This window comes from Engystomops pustulosus, chromosome 7, assembly GCF_040894005.1.
Source record: "Engystomops pustulosus chromosome 7, aEngPut4.maternal, whole genome shotgun sequence".
In the NCBI taxonomy this organism is placed as follows: domain Eukaryota; kingdom Metazoa; phylum Chordata; class Amphibia; order Anura; family Leptodactylidae; genus Engystomops; species Engystomops pustulosus.
Window position 1 is genome coordinate 124,944,494 of NC_092417.1, and position 22,674 is coordinate 124,967,167.

The following is a 22,674-nucleotide window of genomic DNA, read 5'->3' on the forward strand; positions in this document are numbered from 1 at the left end:
AAATAATAAGGGTAAGGGAACTAAGGGTAAAGGGAGAGGAAATTAAGAAATTAAGTGGGGGGGGGGGGGATGGGAAACGAGAGAAACCTGAAAGGGGGCCAGGAGTAGGGAAGATAACATAATGGAATAGGGACACAATACAACTGTCATTCGCCTACGGCTCAGGCGAATAATGCTACATACTCTGGTGTGCCTTTAAACAGGAACCACGGTTGCCAGATTCTAGTGAATTTCTCCATGGTTTGATTTACCTCTGCCGAAAGCTCCTCCATGCGACAAATATTAGAGAACTCATGAATCCACTCGAGGAAGGGAGGGGGGGTGGGGGATCTCCAATGGCGGGAAATGACTGTGCGAGCAGCTGTGAGGAAAAACCACAATAGGCCCTTTTTCTGTGACCCTATTGTACCCGGGAGGATGGACAGAAGGCCAATCTGAGCTTGGGTCTCCACTGAGCAGCCTGTGACCTTTTTGTAGGTAGCAAACACTCTGTCCCAGAAAGGTTTGAGAGCGGCACAATCCCACCAGACATGCAACATTGTTCCTCTGGAGTCCTGACACCGCCACTGTCAGAAACTTCAGGGTAAAATTCGTGCCGGGCTGTTGGAACCCGGTACCATCTTGTCAAAATTTTGTAATTTTTCTCCTGTGCAGAGCATGCGGAAGATAGTTTGTGGGTAAAGATAAATATTTTCTCTTTTTCCCGTGGCCCGAACTCAACACCCAGCTCCTGCTCCCATCTTTCCACAAATGCCGGGTCTCCCGGATGTAACTCGTCCTTTAAGATAGCATAAATTTGAGAAATAACATGTATAGGTGGAGTGGAGGAATTGAGCATTTCCTCAAATGCAGTCAGATTAGCTCCAAAAGTTGCCCTATCTCCCTTTGTGCGTATGAAGGATTGCAGTTGGGAATATTTCAGCCAAGAAAGCTGAGCGTCAGGAACTTGGGCACCTAGATCATTAAAGGATGGTAGGGATCCGTCCTTAAGGACCAAATGCATGTGTGGGTCATCAGATAGACGCCATATCTAAAACGATTCTCTACCTAGACCTGGGGGAAACATCGGATTCTTGAACAACGGAGTTAGGGGTCCTAAAGGGCGGGATAGAAGACCCCGGCGGAGTAACCTTCTCCATAGCACCAATGCAGCCCGAGCATAAGGTGTGTAACCCACTAATGATTGTGCCATATCCCCCTGAATCCAGGGCACAATTTTCAGGGGTAGGGGTGTAATATTCTGTTCTAAGAGTACCCATTGTTTAGAGGTAGAGTTATACGTCCAGTACACAAAGCGCATTACTACAGTCGCCCAGTGATAAACCTGTAGGTCGGGTAATCCTGCCCCCCACACTTGGGTCTGGTTAAGATTTTCCATCCCACCCTAGGTCTTGAGGAACCCCACACAAAACGTAGCATCGCTGATCGAAGTTTTTTAAAGAAAAGGGGGAGGAGGGGTATTCCCTGAAAAAGGTATAAAAATCGCGGCAGCACGTCCATCTTAAGGACGTTAATGCGTCCAAACCAGGAGAGCCGTTTTTTATCATATATGGAGAGGTCCACCAGCGTGCGCTCAAGCAATGGGGTATAATTAAGAGAATAATGTAAGCTCAAATCTGCCGGGATGCGTAGGCCCAAGTATTTAATGGAGTCTGTACGCCACTGAAATGGAAAGTGTGCCATAGTATGTAAAACCTCTGTCTGAGGTAGGGAAATGTTCAGAGCTTCGGATTTCGTATAATTAATCTTAAAATTACTAACAACACTATACCGCTCAAACTCTTGGAGTAAGGATGGTAGCGTGATCTGAGGCTGAGAAACATACACCAAAAGGTCGTCAGCATACAATGCTATCTTACAATCTCCCACTCTCACCCCGTGAATATTCGGGTTTTTTCTTATCGCCACAGCCAGGTGTTCCATGACGATGGCGTACAGCAAGGGAGACAGCGGGCAACCCTGCCGCGTCCCGTTATGGATATTTTGGGGGGAAGGCAAGGCACCATTTATCCTGACCTGCGCCGAAGGTTTCGAATATAAAGCCGCAATCTTACTCACAAACCCCTCACCCATTCCCAGCTGCTTAAGGGCGGCCTGCATGAACCCCCAATGCACCCTATCGAACGCCTTTTCGGCGTCGATAGATAGCAGAGAGAATGGTGTTTTGGATGTTTTAGCATGGGAAATCAAGTGTACCGTTTTATTGAGGTTGTCCCGAGCTTCACGACAGGGAACAAATCCTACCTGATCACTTTGTATCACAGAGGGAAGGAGCGGACCCAGTCTGTTCGCTAAGATCTTTGAATATAACTTTATGTCTACATTAATTAGCGATATTGGCCTGTAACTACCCGGTGTCACAGGATCCTTGCCAGGCTTCGGTATAACACTAATTGTGGCTGCTAAGGATTGGGGGGCAAAAGGGACGTCATTGGTGACGGCATTAAATATTTTTGTGAGAAAGGGAGTCAATATTTCCCGTGCGAATTTGTAAAAAGCGGGTGTGAACCCATCAGGACCAGGGCTCTTTCCTGCTGGGGTCTCTTTAATAGCATGATGTATCTCGCTCTCGCTTAAAGGTTGTTCAAGGGATTCAATTGTGACTCCTGAAAGTGCCGGCAGCGGAGTACTGCTAATATAAGTATTTATTCTCTCCTTTTGCTGATGTTCATCCATGTCTGCAAATTGAGTGCGGATGTTAAACAATTCAGCGTAGTATGAACGGAATACATCTAAAATCTCAAGAGGGTTATGGGTTAGGGTCCCCCCCCCCCCGTGTTTGAATTTTGGGGATAAAAGTTGCCATACTACGTGGGTGCAAAAGTCGAGCCAAAGAACAGCCACACTTATCAGCATGGTCATAAAGGTATCTAGAAAACTGTGCCCTGTGCTGAAGGTGTATCTGGTCAAGTAAAGACCTTAAGCTCTCACGCTTTTCTGTGAGTGTGGCTAACACTTCGTGATCTAACGTGTCCTTATGTCGCAGTTCAAATTCACTAATGGCGTGCAATAGTGCAGTGATTTTAGCCGCCTTCTCCCTTTTCAACCTGACGCCATGCCGAATAAAAACTCCCCTGAACTCTCCCTTGAGGGTTTCCCACAAGAGGGGGGTGGAGTCATCAGAGTGCTCTTGCAAAAAGCGCTCTGCAGAGGTCTGCAACTCTGCCGCACATAGGGGATCTTTTAGAAGATTGTCATTAAGCCTCCATGCCCATTGCCTGTGTAAAGAGTCTGGGGGTGAGAATGTTATAAAAACCGGGGCATGGTCTGAAAGGACCATATTCCCAATCGTGGCGGTGGGGTGCCATCCCAACAGTTTGTGGCTCACCCAGAAGGCATCTATTCTGCTATAAGTTTGGTGGGCAGGCGAGAAATAGGAGTAGTCCCTACCTGACGGATGGAGGACCCGCCAGATATCCGTTAAACGCAGGGCATGTAAGTCCCGATGCAGGAGACGCATTAAGCGCGCGGAGGTAACTATCAATCTGAGGATTCATGGTAAAATTGAGATCTCCCCCTATGATGAGCATGCCCTCCGCAAACTCTGTCAAAGCTCTCAGAATAGTTCGGGAAGCAGGAACCGGACGTGAGTTGGGCAGGTACCAGTTAGCGATTGTATAAACAGTGCTATTAATTCTCAATTTAAGGAACAAGTACCTCCCCAGGGGATCCAGTTTAGTTTCTAGGACAGAGTGTTGCAGCGATCTGTGTATTCCTATGGAGACCCCCTTTGAGCGTGAGTCGGGATTGGTGCTGTGGAACCATGTGGTGTAATGGCGGTCCCTTATGAGTGGGACGTGTCCTGTTTTAAAGTGTGTTTCCTGAAGGAGGAGGATTTGCACTTTCTGTTTATGCATCCCATAAGTAATCTGGGATTTTTTTGCGGGATGTTAAAGCCCCTTACATTAAAGAATCCTAGTTTAAGGGTTGCCATGACACCAACCCCTCCAAAGCGAGAGGTAGTACCAGAAGACAGGGTAACCTAAGACAGTGGACAGAAACACGAAGGGAAATCACAAGGGGAAAGTCAGGCAAGGGATAACTACACAAGGGAAGGGTAGGTATTAGCGCGCTTAAAATAATATGGTAAATAAATCTGAGCCACCGCTCAGAACAGTGGGGTATGTACTTTTAAAGCTGCAAACAGACCAGCTGAGCGCAGCACCCCTGAGGAACGTAGAATTGCCAGGGAAGGTGCCCCCGGGTCCCCGGGGAGATCCAACCCAGACACATATAAATCTTTAACCTGAAATAAACCTGTTCTTAACCCGAAATCCTGTTAATATGGGGAACAATCACAACATACAATATAATGTTGAACTGACTCACAACGTCCAGTTCCAGAAAGATAACATCTAGTCGACCTGTTTGTCGAGGAATAGGAGATGCAGGCAGATGCTTATCCTGGATGCTGCAAATCTGGAGCAATCTGACCCTGGCATGGATCAGGAGCTGCTCGTTGTGGGCGCTCAGGTGCTGCCTGCTCCGGGTTATGATGGTCGAAAGAGCGTCTCCGTCGTCTGCGACGAGGATGCCTTTGAGGTCTCGGGGGTGGTCCTCCAGCAGCTTCCGCCAGGAAGGAAGGCCATTCCCGTAGGGTGAATAGAGAGAGGCCTAGTGATTCTGTAAATGCAGGCAAATCGACAGGGTGTCGCAGGATGTGCAACCGGCCATTGTGGCGCACTTGAAGTTTAAATGTGAACCCCCAAGAGTACTGGAGGTCTTTTCGCTTGAGAGCTTCTAGCAGAGGACGCAATGCCTTGCGCTTCAGCAGGGTCAGTCTGGAGAGATCCAGGTCATCCAGGTGGTCAGATAGGGCTCGTAGCTGGGAAGCTGCGAAGCCAACTGTGAGGAGTGAGCGGCCAACTGTTCATGAACAGAACGTTGAGAGGTCTCTACTGTTGACACCCTTCCCTCCACTTGATGTACTTCGTCTCTGAGAGCAGACATTTCAGACCGGTAAGATTGTTCCAATCTGGAGATATAGGACTCCATGTCGTCCCTGGTAGGGATGGTGCGAATATGTGCGCGCAATGCTCTTAGGTCAGATAACACTTCACCATCTAGAGAAGCTTTAGCATAATACATGTGCGCTGATGATGTCTGATGCGGTATATCCTCATCGTATTCAGCCTGTCGTACCGAGACAGGAGTAGGGTGCATCCCCTGTGACGGGGGGCCAGGTCGGCCTAACTGTGGGTGCCCAAGGGCACTCTGCTGAGTTGTCCACACAGGTGCATGGGGGTTCAGCCCCTGGGGTGTTGTGAGCCATAACGCTTGAGAAAGCTCATCCACAGGGGGTGATGCAGAGCCCAGAGAGGACCTCCAATGAGGAGATGCAGCTAGTGACCTACTGGGTGAGGCCGGGGGTGCTGTTGCCCCTGAGGGGCCTGGGCCTACCATGCCCCATGCTGGTGGCATATGGGAGGTGGATGTGGACGGTAGGGCTTCCCCTGCCTGGGGAGACTTAATGTCCCGGGGTGACTGCTGCTGTGGGCTACCTCCCAGCCCTTCCTGCTGTGTAGGCATGTCTCTAGCCTTACCTTCACTCCGGGCCGCCATCTTAGCCCTCGCAGCATCTGGCAGCCGTTCAGGGACTTGCAGTACGGCAGTGCCGCTGGTATGCCCGCTGCACCGGGAATCATTAACTTCACCGGCCTCCGTCGCCACCATCTTGGGCTCCAGAGTGCCTGTCATGTGCACTTGCTGCGTCTTCGGAGACTGCGGCGCGCCAACTCCGCTGCCTGTCCCACACTGCCGTGAGTCTCTGCACCCACCAGGTCTCGCCGCGGCCTTCTTGAGTAATTTTTAGTTGCATTTTTACATTACCGTATACACTTCAGTATACGATGAGCCAAGTATAAGCACAGGTACCTGAATTAAATGGAGTAGTGCTGGCGAACCTATGGCACGGGAGCCAGAAGAAGCACTCAGGGACCTTTTTTTGATGGAATGTCTAAAGCTGAGTGTATGCATGTATGTATGTAAGTTTATATGTTATTTAGGTACTATTTTGCGACAGGTCATGAATATAAACCATGAACTTTGATCGATTACTATAGGTAATGAGTGTAAAGACAGCTTATGTGTGAGATAATATGGATAGCGATAAACAGAGACAGACAGAGAGAGGGGCAGAAAATTGCAACTGGTAAAACTTTTGATAGACTAGACAATAACAAAGAACACTATTATTTGTCTATGTATCTAAATATATGAGCTGCTGTGAAACTACAGCTGGAAATGTGCACTGTCTAATATCATTATCTTAAACAATAGGCAATTGGCTACAAAATGGTTACTAGGCTCCGCGATGTCTACATGTGTCACAAATAGGACAATAGCATTTCCGATATCTAAATCAAAAGTTAAGTTTATCTAGGAAAGTAGATAACAAAAAAGTAGATGACAAAAAATAACCTCTGAATTATAAATATATATGGCTGCAGTGTACATCAGTGTATGATAATTTATTATAAAAAGCTTTCTCTCTTATTATACATGAGCATAGCAGGGGTTAATTAAATAATCATAAACATATTACATATATACAATCAAACCTTTTTAAAACCCAGTTGTCAGAGACCAAAAAAATTCTGTCTGTGGTTACAATTATGAAATATACAGTTCCGACTTACATACAAACTCAACTTAAGAACAGCCTGTATGTGTGTGTGGACAATACATTGGTGCCATCATTTTCAAAGGTTTTTATATAGATAAATATAAAAGTGATTTGTAAAAGGGCAAAACTATGTCCTTATCATGAGAATCTATTCTTCTATACATAATTGTATTTGTTTTAGCAGCAGCTGTGTGGCATTAAGTTTACCACCAACCAATACCTCCAAGTCTTTTTCAGTTGCAGTTTTACAGTTGCAGAGTGGTGGGGGACATTATTTTTTTCTACTTTTTTCTTTTTTCAACTTACCTGGGGTCGGTGTGCCAGGTGCGGACCTTCCCTGGTTCCTCTTCGATCTGGTGTCCATCCTCTCCAGCGGCCAGGCGAATCGCGGCCTACGCATGTGCCGGAACTACATTTCCCAGGCATCCCTTGTGAAGACTTTCGGGAAAGGTAACCAAGGTCGCTGGAGCTACCCCAAAGGAGGAAGAGGAAGGGGCTTCCTGTTCTCCAACCCTCCTGATGGTACTGGAAGCAAGAAACAGTGATGCCAGGGTGGGGGGGGAGACTTCTTGGGTTCGCATCTCAGTGGTCAAGAATCATAGTATCATAGTATCATAGTATATAAGGCTGGAAGGAGACGCAAGTCCATCAAGTCCAACCTTCAAGAATTAAATAAATGTTTTATCCACATAACCTGTGATATTTTTTCTCTCCAGAAAGTCATCCAGGCCTCTCTTGAACATGTACATAGAGTCCGCCATAACAACCTCCTGCGGCAGAGAGTTCCACAGTCTCACTGCTCTTACAGTAAAGAACCTTTGTCTATGGTGATGGTAGAATCGCCTCTCCTCTAGGCGTAGAGGATGCCCCCTTGTTCTGGTCACAGGCCTAGGTATAAAAAGATCTTTGGAGAGATCCTTGTACTGTCCGTTCAGGTATTTGTACATTGTAATGAGGTCTCCCCTCAGTCGTCTTTTTTCTAAACTGAATAATCCCAAATTTTGTAATCTGTCATTGTATTCTAGTCCCCCCATTCCCCTAATAATCCTGGTTGCTCTCCTCTGCACCCGTTCCAGCTCTACTATATCCTTTTTATATACTGGTGCCCAAAACTGTACACAATATTCCATGTGTGGTCTGACCAGGGATTTGTATAAGGGCAGAACTATGTCTTTATCATGAGAATCTATTCCTCTCTTGATACATCCCATTATTTTATTTGCTTTAGCAGCAGCCGCCTGGCTCTGGTCACTAAAATTAAGTTTACCATCCACCAATACGCCCAAGTCCTTTTCAGCTTCAGTTTTACTAAGTAATTGACCGTTTAGAACATAATTATACTTTTTGTTTCCATGGCCCAAGTGCATAACTTTACATTTATCTACATTAAACCTCATCAACCATTTCTCTGCCCATCCCTCAAGCTTCCACAAATCCCTCTGTAATGCTAAACTATCGACCTCAGTATTTATTACTTTACACAGCTTAGTATCATCTGCAAATATTGAAACTTGACTGTGTAAACCCACTACAAGGTCATTAATAAAAATATTAAAAAGAAGTGGCCCCAATACTGACCCCTGTGGCACTCCACTGGTAACATCAACCCAATCTGAGAATGTGCCATTAATGACCACCCTCTGTTTTCTATCACTAAGCCAATTACTTACCCAGATACACAGATTTTCTCCTACTCCCAGCAGTCTCATTTTATATACCAACCTTTTATGTGGCACGGTGTCAAATGCCTTTGAAAAGTCCAGATATACAACATCCACAGCGTCCCCCAGATCCAGTCTTGAACTTACCTCCTCGTAGAAACCAATCAGATTAGTCTGACAGGACCGATCTCTCATAAACCCATGCTGACGCTGGGTTATAAGGTTGTGCACAGTGAGATACTCCAGGATAACATCTCTAATAAACCCCTCAAATATTTTCCCCACCACAGCAGTTGGACTTACGGGTCTGTAGTTTCCAGGATCGCTATTTGATCCTTTTTTGTATATTGGTACCACATTTGCTATGCGCCATTCCTGTGGAACATAACCAGTCCTCAGTGAATCTTCAAATATTAAAAATAACGGTCTGTCTATCACCGTACATAATTCATGCAGAACCCGGGGGTGTATGCCATCTGGCCCAGGTGATTTATCTATCTTAGTGGATGCGAGGTGGCGCCGTACCTCTTCCTGGGTTAAACTGTTGATATTATAAAAAGAATTTACATTATTCCTCATTGTGTCTTCCACCAGGGGATTTTCCTGGGTAAAAACAGTTGAGAAGGCGACATTCAGTAGATTGGCCCTTTCCTCATCTCCTTCCACCATGACCCCCATGTTATTTCTAAGGGGACCCACACTCTCTGTTTTTAGTTTCTTATCATTTATATACTTGAAAAATAATTTGGGATTATTTTTGCTCTCCCTGGCAATATTTCTCTCAGTCTCTATTTTTGCGGCCTTTATCTGCTTTTTACAGGATTTATTTTTCTCTCTATAATCCTGTAATGCCTCATCGCTACCTTCACGTTTTAGCACCTTAAACGCTTTATCTTTCTCGCTTATTGCTTTCCTTACAAGACTAGTTAGCCACATAGGGTTTTTCTTGTTCCTTTTATGCTTTTTCCCATAAGGTATGTGTTTCTCACAGGACTTTTTCAGAATATATGAGAAAAAGTCCCATTTTTGGGGGGGGCTTTTGTCTTTGAGAGCATTATCCCAGTCTATGCCTTTAAGGTCTTCCCTTAGTTGATGAAAATTTGCCCTCCTGAAGTTTAGAGTGTTGGTTGCCCCTTCACTAACGTGCTTAGTAAAGCGTAATACAAAATCAATGATATTATGATCACTATTCCCCAGGTTCCCCCCAACCTGTAGTTTTGATACCCTATCAGGTCTGTTGGTAAGGATAAGGTACAGCAGTGCCCCCCCTCTTGTTGGCTCCAGGACTAGTTGCGACAGGTAATTGTCTTTTGTTGTTGACAAGAACCTGCTACCTTTGAAGGACCTGCAGGTTTCTGCCCCCCAGTCAATATCTGGGTAATTGAAGTCCCCCATGATAAGTACTTCACCATGCTTTGAAGCCGCATCCATTTCACTTATCAGCATTTCCTCTGCTGCCTCCATTATATTTGGAGCCTTATAACAAACCCCTAGTAATATTTTATTATTCTTTTTCCCTCCTCTTATCTCCACCCATAGGGACTCCACATTTGCGTTACTGATGTCATCTCGCAGGACGGGCTTGAGGCAAGAATTCACATATAAACAAACCCCTCCCCCTTTTTTATTTATACGATCCTTTCTAAAAAGACTATAACCATCTATAGTAACAGCCCAGTCATAGCTACTGTCCAGCCATGTCTCGCTGATACCCACTATATCATATTTCCGTTCCTACAACAAGAGTTCCAGTTCCTCCATTTTGTTTGTGAGGCTTCTGGCATTTGTGTACATACACTTTATATGGTTTTCCCTGTCCGTATTCCTTTTGTCCTTATTCCCCAATCTCATTCCAGCCCCCCTTCCTCCCCCATGGACTATGGCTCTTCCCAGCTCTCTATGTACACCGTCTATTTGCCCTGCACAAGTGTAGTTGCCCTCCCCCCAGGTCTCTAGTTTAAACACTCCTCCAACCTTCTAGCCATTTTTTCCCCTAAAACAGCAGCCCCCTCCCCATTGAGGTGCAGCCCATCCCTACTGTAGAGCCTGTAGCCCACAGAAAAGTCAGCCCAGTTCTCCATGAACCCAAACCCCTCCTTCCTACACCAACTTTTGAGCCACTTATTTACCTCCTTGATCTCCCGCTGCCTTTCTGGTGTGGCACGTGGTACAGGCAGTATCTCGGAGAAAATTACCTTTGAGGTCCTTGCCCTGAGCTTATGGCCTAAATCTCTGAAATCATTTTTAAGGACCTTCCACCTACCTGTTACTTTGTCATTAGTGCCAATGTGGACCATGACCGCTGGTTCCTCACCAGCCCCTCCCAGTAATCCATCAACCCGATCCGCAACATGCCGAACCCGAGCACCCGGCAAACAACACACTGTTCGGTATGCACGGTCTTTGTGACAGATTGCCCTGTGTGTTCCCCTAATAATCGAATCTCCCACTACCAGCACCTGTCTGACCTTGCCTCTGCTCCCATTACCCTTCTTACTGGAGCACACATTCCCCTGGTTGCTAGCGGCCACATCTTTCTGCAGCATTGCTACCCCAGAGCTGATATCCCCCTCATCCGCCAGCCTGGCAAACTTATTGGGGTGCACCAGATCAGGACTAGACTCTCTACAACTCTTCCCTCTACCCCGCCTTCTACATGTTACCCAACTAGCTGCCCCTTCACTCTGCACCTCCATACTTCCCTCCCCACAACCATCTTCCCCAGAGAGTTTGTGCTCCAGGAGCAGCAAACTTCGTTCCATATTATCAATTGCCCGCAGCCTTGAAACTTGCTCATTTAGATCCAGAATCTGGGCTTCCAGGTGAGCAATTTTCACACACCCCACACAGCAGTATTCCCCCTCGAACGGCTGTTCAAGGAAAGCATACATGGCACAGGATGTACACCGTGTAGCAATGCCACTTATGGAGTCCATTGTTCTAATGGGGATTACAATAGAATTATGCACAGAAAGAAGAATTTACAGTCAAAGTAACACAAAACACAGCAGTTACCTGCTAAAGCCCCTCAAACTTAAGTCCCTTAAACGTAAGTCACACTTAAGACACTGCACACACTTCAGATCAATGCACACTCGCCGCCAAGCTCATACACTCGCTTTGCTAATGCTTTTTTTAAAAGATATCTGCCACAAAAATCTGCAGAGGTCACTGCACAAGATCTGGCTGCAAACCAAGGCGAATCCTTGGGTATTGAATATTATACATTCAAAATACAGAATAGAATTTACCTGCCCCCCCCTCAAGGTTTATCCCTCCATTATCCTCTGCCTCTCTCTCCACTCACTCTGTCATTTGGCAGGAGGTCTCACATCTCAAACACTCAGGAGTTCCTCGAGATCAAGAGAAGTTGGGGTTCTATTCGCCGCTGTTCCTAATCAAGAAGCCAAATGGTTCAAATCGGCTGATTATAAGCCTGAAGCTGCTAAACAACTACATCATCTACAGAAGATTCCGCATGTAGTCGGTAAGATCTGCTACCCAGCTTATTTACGCCAATTCCTATATGTGCACAATAGATCTCCGGGATGCATATTATCATGTCCCTATTCACCCCACATCAAAGAGATATCTCAGATTCTCGATCCTCTCTCCAGAGGGCTCTATTCTGCATTTCCAATTTCGAGCACTTCCCTTTGGTATCTCCTCAGCCCGAGAGTTTTTACCAAGATCATGGTGGAAGTAGTGGCCTTCTTACTATCCATTAACCCCTACTTAGACAATCTACTAATAGTAGGGAAGGACAAGACAAGCCTATTGGCTGCAAGGGAACTTTCCCAGGGGAAACTCTCAGAGTTCGGATGGTTAGTCAATTTACAAAAATCCGATTCAACACCTTCCACCCAAAAGATATTCCTAGGGGTTCTTTTGAATTCTACTTATCAAATGTCTTTCCTTCCCCAGGGAAAAGCGAACAACATAAAAGACCAGATCCGATTCTTCAGGAGGAAGATTTCCATTTCAGTCAGACAGGCAATGAAAATCCTAGGTTTTCTCACAGCTTGCCTTCCTTCAGTAGCCTGGAGTCAGAGTGACACTTGTGTTCTACAGAGTTGGATCCTGCGATCCTGGAACAGGAAGTCTTTTGGCCTAGATAAGAAGGTCTCTATTCCGTCTTTTGTAAAAAGGGACCTACTGTGATGGCTAGAGTCGAAGAACCTGGAGAAAGGAGTATCTTGGCACTGCCTCCCGGGTGTCACCATTATGACCAACGCGAGCAGTATGGGTTGGGGAGCAGTCTTCCCTTCCCACTACGCGCAGGGATCTCGGACTTCATCCCAGGCAAAGAAGGCTTCAAATTATCGAGAGCTAAGAGCAGTTTGGGAAGCCCTAAGGTCAAACTCAACTCTCCTGGAAAATCACCATGTCCATATTCTCTCAGACAACAACACGGCAGTATCCTATCTGAGAAGGCAAGGAGGCACAAGATCTCTGGTCCTGTCAAATCTAGATCACATCATATTCTCCTGGGTGGAGAAAAACATCCTCTCCATTTCTGCCACCCATCTGAAAGGAGCTTTTAACAAGGAGGCGTACTACCTCAGCAGAAGAAAGGTCTTACCCAACGAGTGGTGCCTCAACCAGGAGGTCTTTCTTCAGTTCACCAGCATCTGGGGTACTCTCCAAATGGACCTCTTTGCCACAAGAGAAAATTCAAAGTGCCAACTATTCTACTCTCTGGAATCCAGAAAGACCAGAGATCATCTGGATGCCTTTAGTCATCCCTGGAATGACAATCTTGCTTACGCCTTTCCCCCTATTCCCTTAGGGTTCTCAAAAAAGATCTTGCTCGACAAGGCAGGGGTGATTCTAATCTGCAGCTCGAATTGGCCAAAGAAAAGTTGGTATCCCCTGCTGAGATCCTTGTTCTTTCAACAGCCACTTATTCTACCAGCACGGAAGGACCTCTTAAACCAGGGTCCCATCTTTCACCCAGACCCGGGGAAACTTCAACTGGCGGCCTGGATCCTGAGTCCGATTTCCTAAGATCCCAAGGACTGTCCAGAGCAGTAATTTCTACTCTCAAGGCAAGTAGGAAGAAAGTTACCTTTGCCATATACCACAAAATATGGAAAAGGTTTGTGTCCTTTTGTGGGGCTAATCCCCCCTCTCAGGCTAATCCCAATATTATTCAGCTCTTGGACTTCCTACAGAAGGGCCTAAAACTCGGGCTGTCTACCAGCAGCCTGAAGGTCCAGGTCTCGGCTCTTAGTGCCTTTTTCGACCATCCTCTGCAGATCACAGGTGGGTCAGGAGGTTTATTTCAGCCGCATCCAGGATCAGACCTCAGATCCTCAAGCAGGTTCCTTCCTGGGACCTCTCCCTAGTACTAGATGCCTTCTCCAGGTCTCCCTTTGAACCATTGGGTATTAGTATTAAAAATTTAACTTTAAAGACTTCTCTCCTGATAGCTGTAACACCAGCCAGGAGATTGGGGGAACTTCAGGCTATCTCCATTAGAAAACCTTACATGCGTATACTACCTGACCGTATCATTTAGATCACTTTAGTTTTATCCCCAAAGTGGTGTCCAAATTCCACAAGGACCAGGAAATCACCCTTCCATCCTTCTGCATGAACCCCTCCTCAAGCAAAGAAGTCCCGTGGCACTCCTTAGATGTAAGACATTCAGTCTTAGTCTATTTACGCCTGGCTTAAGGACTATAATCATTTTGTTCAGTTTCAGGGAAAGAACAAAGGGAATAAAGTGTCCAAGACTTCAATAGCCATAGCCACTTGCTATACGGAACAAGGAAAAGAGGTTCCTCATAACCTGAAAGCCCATTCCACTAGAGCAATGTCAGCTTCTTGGCCGGAAAGAAGGGGCGCCTCCCTGGAACAGATTTGCAAAGCCACTACTTGGTCTTCTCCCTCTACATTTATTAAGCACTATCGTTTGGACATATCCAATTTCCAGGACCTTTCCTTCGGTCGGAAAGTTCTCCAGGCTGTGGTCCCACCCTAATCTACTTATTTTGTAGATCTCCAAGTGGGCCGTCATGGGGGACGTTATGGAAATGGTGAATTAGTACTCACCGGTAATTTAGTTTCCTTCTAGTCCTCCATGACGGCCTATATATTTTCCCTCCCTTATTTTCTGTTATTTATTGTATGTAGTTATTTGGTAGACACTGGTGAGAGGATGCAGCTGGGAGGCCTTTAACCTCTCTGCTTCCTGTCCCTACAGAGGTCAAGGGACATCCTCCAAGTGGGCCGTAGAGGACTAGATGGAAACCGAATTACTGGTGAGTACTAATTCTGTGTCTGTTTGTCTGGCTCGCAAGCCAGATTTGAGCCCTAACTCTTTCTGATTCACCACCTAAAATGTAGTATCATTTTGCCAATTTGGTGCTCATTTGTGTATTTTGGACCTGTTTTCTCATGACCTGCTCAGTGTGGAGGGCTGAGCAAGGATTTTTTTTGTAAAACCACATCCCCTGACGATTCGATACTCGGTCTTGCTGTAACGGGACTGGGTAACAGGTCCATTTTTTAACACACATTTTTTGGTGGGTGTTTAAATAGGTTATTTTTGAAAATTGTGGTTCCGAGAGAAAAAATAATTTGGCACGCTTGTAGTCTACTAAACCTCCAATGACCAAAAATATTGCATGGTGTCTTTGCCGTTAATGTAGGTGGTGCAATGGGCCTTTAAATATCGCCATTATATAAGGTCATTACCCCAGGTAGTAAAATACCGAAAATCGGACCCCGTTGGGAGCAAGTTGGGGTCAATCTCACAAAAGATCTTGAAAACTAAGGGTCAAGGTATATAACTTGTGCTGTGTTGCTTCAGCAAACCACACATTTTGTGGGCAAGATCAAATATCGTAACGCAATGACACAACATGAGAAATCGACAGTAGGTCCGAGCAAAATGAGTCTGGTGTTCTTTTTTCTGGTTCGCTAGTACGATCGATTTGTTCTGATAAACCCCCAACAGGGTTTGCCACACCCCTTACAATGTGGTGTAATTTGCCATTTTTGGGCTCATTAGTATATTTCTGACCATTTTTCAGAAGAAGTGCTAAGGGGCAACCAAGGATTGATTTTGTAAAGGCCCCTCCCCTGATGATGTGTACCAAAACGTGTGATGATTCGATATTCGGTCTGGCTGTTGAACGCGTTTTTTTGGGGGGTGTTATTTATGAAAACTGTGGGTCCGAGAGAAAAATCCTTTGTCACACTTGTAGTCAACTATACCTCCAATAAGTAAAAAAATCCTGAAGTGTTTGCCATTAACGTAGGTGGTGTAATGGGTCTTGAAATATCGCCATCATAAAAGCCCATGTCATGGGTGCTCCTGCAACCCACATCTTGAGTCAGAGGCGCACCCGTGCCCCTTTCCGTGGCAGCGGCCCTCCCCGACCTTGCTTACCTCCCCATGCTCCTGCTCCTACCCCGGCTTCCCAGCGCACGTGCTGGCACTCACAAGTTTAAAGGGCCAGTGCACCGCTGATTGGTGCTGGCCACTTGCCGGGATTCTTTAAAAGCCGGCTTCTCCCTGCATTACCTGCCGGATCTTTGCACTCATATGCATCAGAGAAAGCTTCCTGAGATTTATTCCCATGTATTGACCTCCCATTGTGACCCCGACCTGCTCCCGATTCTGCTTCTCCGCTGTCAGCCCTGACCTCCTGCCTGTCCCCGACCGTAAGATTGCCTGTTGACTTTGTACTTAGACCTTGGCTGCCACTGTGGACAAGTCGCACCTGTGGAACCACCTGGTGCAAGCAAGACCAACCCACTTGCGGTGGGCTCTGATTAAAACCGTATGACACTTAGATTCTGGTCCCAGATGTGAGCTTGTGTCATTATACGCAGTGGTCCAGGGGATTCACTACCCCAGAAGCCTGACAGTAAGATCTGGCCATGGACCCCGCCAAGATTCCGCTTCCGAAACTGGCTGATCTTATCACCCTTGTGGTCCAGCAGTCCCAGCAGATTGCTTCGCAAGGAGAACAGGTTGGACAAGTCACCGCCATGCTGCAACAGTTGATTGCCACTCAGCATCAGCGTCAGATCCCTGCGGCCTCCCCTGCCTACCCCTGAACCAAGGCTGAGACTTTCTATGCCGACCATGTATGATGGGTACCCCAAGTTGTGCAGGGGCTTTTCCACCAAGTGCTCCTTGCACATAGAACTTATGCCATCTCAATTTGTCACTGAACGGTCCAAGGTGGCATTCATCGTCAGTCTGCTCTCCGGGAAGGCCCTTGCCTCTCTGAGACAGAGACGATCTGGTCACGGCTACTCTCGCAGCATTCCTGGCAAAATTCCGGTCCATTTTTGAGAAACCTGCACAAGCCTCCTCAGCTGAGACCACGTTGCTGAACCTGCATCAGGGGAACTTATCCGTTGGTGAATATGCAGTTTAGGTACACGCGACCTGCCGTCTATTCTGAGTGGTCTCATCACTCTGGCTACTCAGTCTGCAGAGCAACCCATGCAGGTGGAGAGAACCCGACTCTTCCTCCAGGAATTTTCCAGACAATGCCGGGAGGGCCTCTGCCTGTATTGTGCCAGTCCGGGACATTTCATTGGGGCATGTCATGTTCGCCCCCATAGTTCGGGAAACGCCAGCACCTTGGGAGAAGCGTCCCTAGGTGAGAACAAAGTTCTCCGTGCCTGAATATTCCCGTGCTTCGGCACCCATAGTCAGATTCAGCTCACTGCTTTCTTGGACTCCGCTTCAGCGAGGATCTTCCTGGATGCTGCTCTGGTTTACCGGCATCACATCCCTGTGGTCCTCCTCGAGAAGCCTCTGGTTATCTCTTTAGCCAGTGGAAAAATTCTCTCCGATTCGGTCTGGTATGGTACTGAGCCTATCTCACTGCAGGTCGGAGCTCTTCATAAAGAAACACTGTCCTTTTATGTGCTGTCACGCACCACCTCGTCTCTCCTGCTGGGTCTTCCATGTCAATCTTGCTGCTTGGTGGCCCCTCTACCCATGCCTGTCTTGGCCTCATCTGTAACTACCAAACCTTTGGAGGGGCTACCAACGTGTTACCGGGACTTTGCTGATGTTTTCTCTAAGAAGCAAGCAGAGACTTTGCCACCACACCGTCCCTGCGCCTGCCCTGTGGATCTTCTGCAGGATGCCTCTCCTCCCCAGGGTTGGGTTTATCCTCTCTCTGTTCCCAAGACCGCTGCAATGTAGGGGTATATTCAAGAGAACCTGCAGAGAGACTTTATATGTAAAGTCACTCCGCCCTTGCATTGACTATCGCGGTCTTAATAAGGTCACGGTTAAGAACCGCTATCCGTTACCATTGATCACAGAGCTCTTTGACCGCCTGCATGGCTCCAAGGTCTTCTTCAAGCTGGATCTCCATGGGGCCTACAACCTCATCCGGATCCACAAGGGTGACGAGAGGAAGACTGCCTTTAACACACAAGATGAACATTTCGAGTACTTGGTGTCGTCGTTCTGGCTGTGTAATGCCCAGCCGTATTTCAAGAATTCGTCAAGGACATCCTCAGGGACCTGCTCTTTACCTGTATTGTTGACTAACTTGATGACATTCTGTTGTTCTCTCCGGACCTTGACTCCCACAAGTCCCATGTCATCTCCAGGCCAATCGCTTCTACGCCAAACTCAAGAAATGTCAATTTCACCAACTCAGCCTTCATTTCCTTGGCTATATTCTCTCCGACAGAGGCCTCCAGATGAATCCTGCCAAGCTGTTTGCAGTTCTAGAATGGCCTGTCCGGAAGGTGTATGCACCATACAGAGGCTCCTGGGTTTTGCAAACTATTATCGGCAGTTTATCGCACATTTTTCCACTCTTGTGTCTCCCATTGTGGTGCTCACCAAGAAGGGCGCCAATCCCCGCCAATTGCGCTCATATGCCTCAGAGAAAGCTTCCTGTGATTTATTCCTTTCTATTGACCTCCCATTGTGACCTTAGACCTGTTCCTGATTCCACTCCTCCACTGCCAGCCCTGACCTCCTGCTCCATCTCTGACCCTGAACCTTTACCACCTGTCCTGACCTCCTGCCTGTCCCTGACCACAAGATTGCCTGCTGACTTTGTACCTAGACATTGGCCATGGACATGTCACGTGTGTGGAAAGACCTGGTGGAACCACTATGCAGCAAGAACAACCCACTTTGCGGGGGGGCTCTGGTGAAAACCGGGTGCCACTTAGACTCTGGTCCCAAGTGTTGGCTTGTGTCATTGTCCGCAGTGGTCCAGGGGGACATTACCACAGGCAGTAAAATACTGAAAATCGGACCCCGTTGGGAGTGAGTTGGGGTCAATCTGACAATAGATCTTGAAAATTAAGGGTCACAGTACACACATGTGCAGTGTTGCTTGAGCAAACAACATGTTTTGTGGGCAAGATCAAATATCGTAATGCAATGACGCGACATGAGAAATGGAGTTTCTTCGACAGTAGATCCAAGGTACATGAGTCTGGTGTTGTTTCGTCCAGTTCGCCAGTATGATCGATTTGCACCCTCACTTGTTCTGATGAATCCCCCAGAGGGCTTGCCACACCCCCTGAAATGTGGTGTATTTTGCCATTTTTGGCCTCATCAGTATTAGTAAGTGCTAAGTGTTGAGGGGCAGCCAAGGGTCATTTAAAGACCTATACCCTGATGATGCGTGCCAAGAGGACTGGGTAAAGGGTCCATTTTTTAATGTGCATTTTTTGGGGGTGTTTAAATAGGTTATTTTTGAAAACTGTGGGTCCGGAGAAAAATCCTTTGTCACACTTGTAGTCTACTATACCTCCAATGACCCAAAAAGATTCTGAAGTGTTTAACATAGGTGGCGCTATGGGCTTTTAAATATTGCCATTATAAAAGGTCATTACCACAGGCTGTAAAATGCCAAAAATGAGAACGTAGAATGTTTTGTAAATACACACACACAAGATAGTTAGTCTGTCACTGTAATCTGTGGAGAAAAGAGCAATTTTCCTTACCAGAAGCTATGGCTGATGTTAACACCTTGTTATTGGGCTTGCAGCATTTGCTAAGGGCAAGGCAGGGAGTGAGGGCAGGGTCACCGGTGGTGGTATGGCAGGTGGGCAGGGGGCACAGATCACACTGTTGGGGGGAGTCTGGGGTGGAAGGGGGAGCACTGAGTGAGCCACCTGGAGTCATGACATATGCTATGGCGTCGCCGGCACCAACTACAGTACCAGTGGCGGCACCGAAGCCTGCGCCAGCACCGGTGCAGGCGGGTAAGCTAGTAGATGATGTGCGTATGTTGGACGGGCAAAGGGGGACGTTAACGTGTGCTATGGGGGTCCGCTGGGGAATCATTTGAAGCCGAGGTGCAGGAACGTATTTGGAAAGGGGATTACGTGGAGATTCTATCCCTGCTTCCGTTAGAAAAGTTTTACTTAGAAAGACATGAGCCAGAGGGTAGCAAGAAGGAGGAACATCGGCGGTATCATCTAATACCACAGACTTTCTCAAATTGGCTACATGCTTTAGCGATTTTGTCATTCTGGACAAGGCGCCAGAAAATTGTACGAAGGAATTATGTTCAGTTTTTTACACTTCGTTCAATGTGGCACTGCAATGGGTCAGAGGTTATGGGAAAGGGGCGTTGATGGCCAAGACAGATGTGGAGTCAGCTTTTCGGCTGCTTCCGGTGAAAGTTTTAAATTCTTAGGTTGCAAGTGGGTGGGGCAATACTTTGGGGCAATACTTTTATGTCTCCCGATGGGTTGTTCTATTCTTGTTTATATTTTGAGATGTTCACTAGCTTTTTAGAATGGGTGGTGCGCAGGGAGTCTCAGGAAAACTCTGTGTTGCATTACCTGGATGATTTTTTGTTGATAGGGCCGCCTAAGACTTGGGTGTGTGGTTTGTTGCTGCAGACAATGGAGAGGGTGGAGAGCTCGTTTGGCATTCCATTAGCACCTGAAAAGACAGAAGACCCAGGGAATGTGATTACATTTTTGGGGATAAGCCTTGATTCTAAGGAATTGGAGTGCCTGCTGCTGGAGGAAAAGCTGGTAGAGATGCGGGAGGCAGTGTATAGAGCCTGCAGATCTCAGAAGATTTGTCTTTGTGATTTGCAATCTCTGCTGGGTCGGTTGAACTTTGTCTGCCGGATTATGCCGACAGGATTTTTTGCAGGCGATTGGCAATGGCAACTTCAGGTGTTCACAGGCCAGATCATTTTCTAATGCTCTCAGCCGAGTTACGAGAAGACCTGAGAGTTTGGGATGTCTTTATGTGGGAGTACAATGCGCGGTCGGTGGTGGAGATGGTGCCGGTCTTGAGTGAGGATCTAGAGCTGTTCATGCATATGGTGGTTTTGGAATATATTTTCAGGGGCAATTGTGTGCTAACATATGGCCAGCGGAATGGAAGGCAAGGAGTTTAGTGTTGAATCTGGCATTCTTAGAGTTGTTCCCCATAATAGTGACTACTGAAATATGGGGTGATCGGTTGCGGGACTGGAAGGTCCGTTTTTGCTGTGATAATTTGGGGTGGTCAGGCTATTAATTGTTAAACAGACAATTCTGTGCCAGTTGGGAAATTGTTGAGGCAGTTGGTTCTTAAGGGCCTAGTGTTAAATGCAAATTTTAGAGCTGTACATGTTCCTGGTGTGTACAATCGGATAGGAGATGCCATTTCTCGTTTCCAGTGGGAGCAGTTTCGGGAAGCGGTTCCAGAAGCAGATGAGGAAGGGAAGTTTTTCCCGGAACATCTATGGCAGCTGGTTTGACGGCAGGGTGGGCTCTCATACAGAGGTCGGTGTGTGCGGCTATGTGGGAAGCATACCTTGCGGTGTGGTGTGAATGGAAGGCATGGGTTCAGTCGTTAGGTGTAGTAAAGGAGGCCAGGGAATCCTGTTTGTTGATGTGGCTGGGGATGGCGTTTAATGAGGGTAACTCGGTGGCAACAGAAGCAGGAAGGCTGTCAGCAGTTGCATTTTGGTTTAAGATGCAGGGATTGCAGGATTTTATTAAGTTATTCACAGTACAGCAGCTGTTGCGAGGGTTTAGATGGCTTAGAATTGTGAGGGATGCCGGTAAACAAGGGTGCTATTCGCTATTGTTGTGTTTGGTGGGAGTTTTGTGATCAATATGATGGTCAACAAATGAGAAATGTTTGTTTAAGTTAGCCTTGCTTTCTTTTAGAATCTCTGAACTGGTGGCCCCTAGCAGAAGGAGGTCGGGGGGTCTATTGGTGTCGGATGTGGTGGGCACGGGGGCAGTGTTGGAATGTTGCATACAGCATTCAAAGACAGACCAGTTGGGGCAGGGAAAATTGTTATGTTTGGCTACTTGTCCGGAGGTATCAGTATGTCAAGGTGCTTTTCGGAGTTTATGGCAGTTTGCCATGCGGATGGGGGGTGTTTGTCAAGGTTTAAATTTGTAAAGATTTTTCAGAAAGCATTGACGAAAGTGAGTTCAGTGGCCAGTGAGTATTTATCCCATTCTTTTCGGAAGCAGCTCGCTGGGGGCTGAGGGACAAGTTCATTAAGAGGATCGGGCGATGGGAATCAGAGTGTTTTATATTATACATTTGCCCGCATTTACTGGACAGATTAGATTTTGCTGGGGGTGGTGGTCATTTTGTATGATGGGTCTGGGGGGATTGAACAATATAAACTGTTTGGTATGTGGAAAGTATAGCAGTGGACACGTTAAGGGTGGTGGCACACGCGGCTTTCTGTACCCGTTTGGCACCATGAGGGATGTCCAGTCCCCCAAATATTTCAATTACAGAGAGATATGGTGAATTCCTGGGAGCAAGGATCTCAAGAGTTGGGGAAATCTCCATCTTGGGTCCCTGGTTAGGCGCATATACGGCTGGGGGTCAACTGAAACGTGAAATTGTGATTATTTAAAGGAAGTTCATTAATAGTGATTTTAATGCCCTTCAGAACCCCTTCTAGGTTATGTAAATTTGACTAATGTGAACTGCAATGTTATAAATGTTGTTTGATATTAATTATGTTGTTTTGCTTATAATAAATGTGGGCCGCTATGGCCTTTACACCCAACACCTGTTGTAAGGCTCTTTATGGGATAGTCAAGAGGCTCATTCTACACTGACACTGACTCTTGCTCTCCATTCAAAGGGTTCATGGAAATGTGATAGCAGGGTCTTCTAGGAAGTATGCAAATACATTTTCCAAGGTGTTAAATGTAAAACAATGGAGCAGATTTACTTACCCGATCCATTCACGATCAAGCGGCGTGTTCTCTGCGGTGGATTCGTGTCCGGCCGGGATTCATTAAGGCAGTTCCTCCGCCGTCCACCAGGTGGCGCTGCTGCTCCGAAGAGCATCGGAATGCACTCAAGTACACCGGCCTATTCCTAGTGAAGGTAAGTGCAAGCTCTGCAACACATTTTTTTTTAAATGCGGCGGTTTTTCTGAATCCATC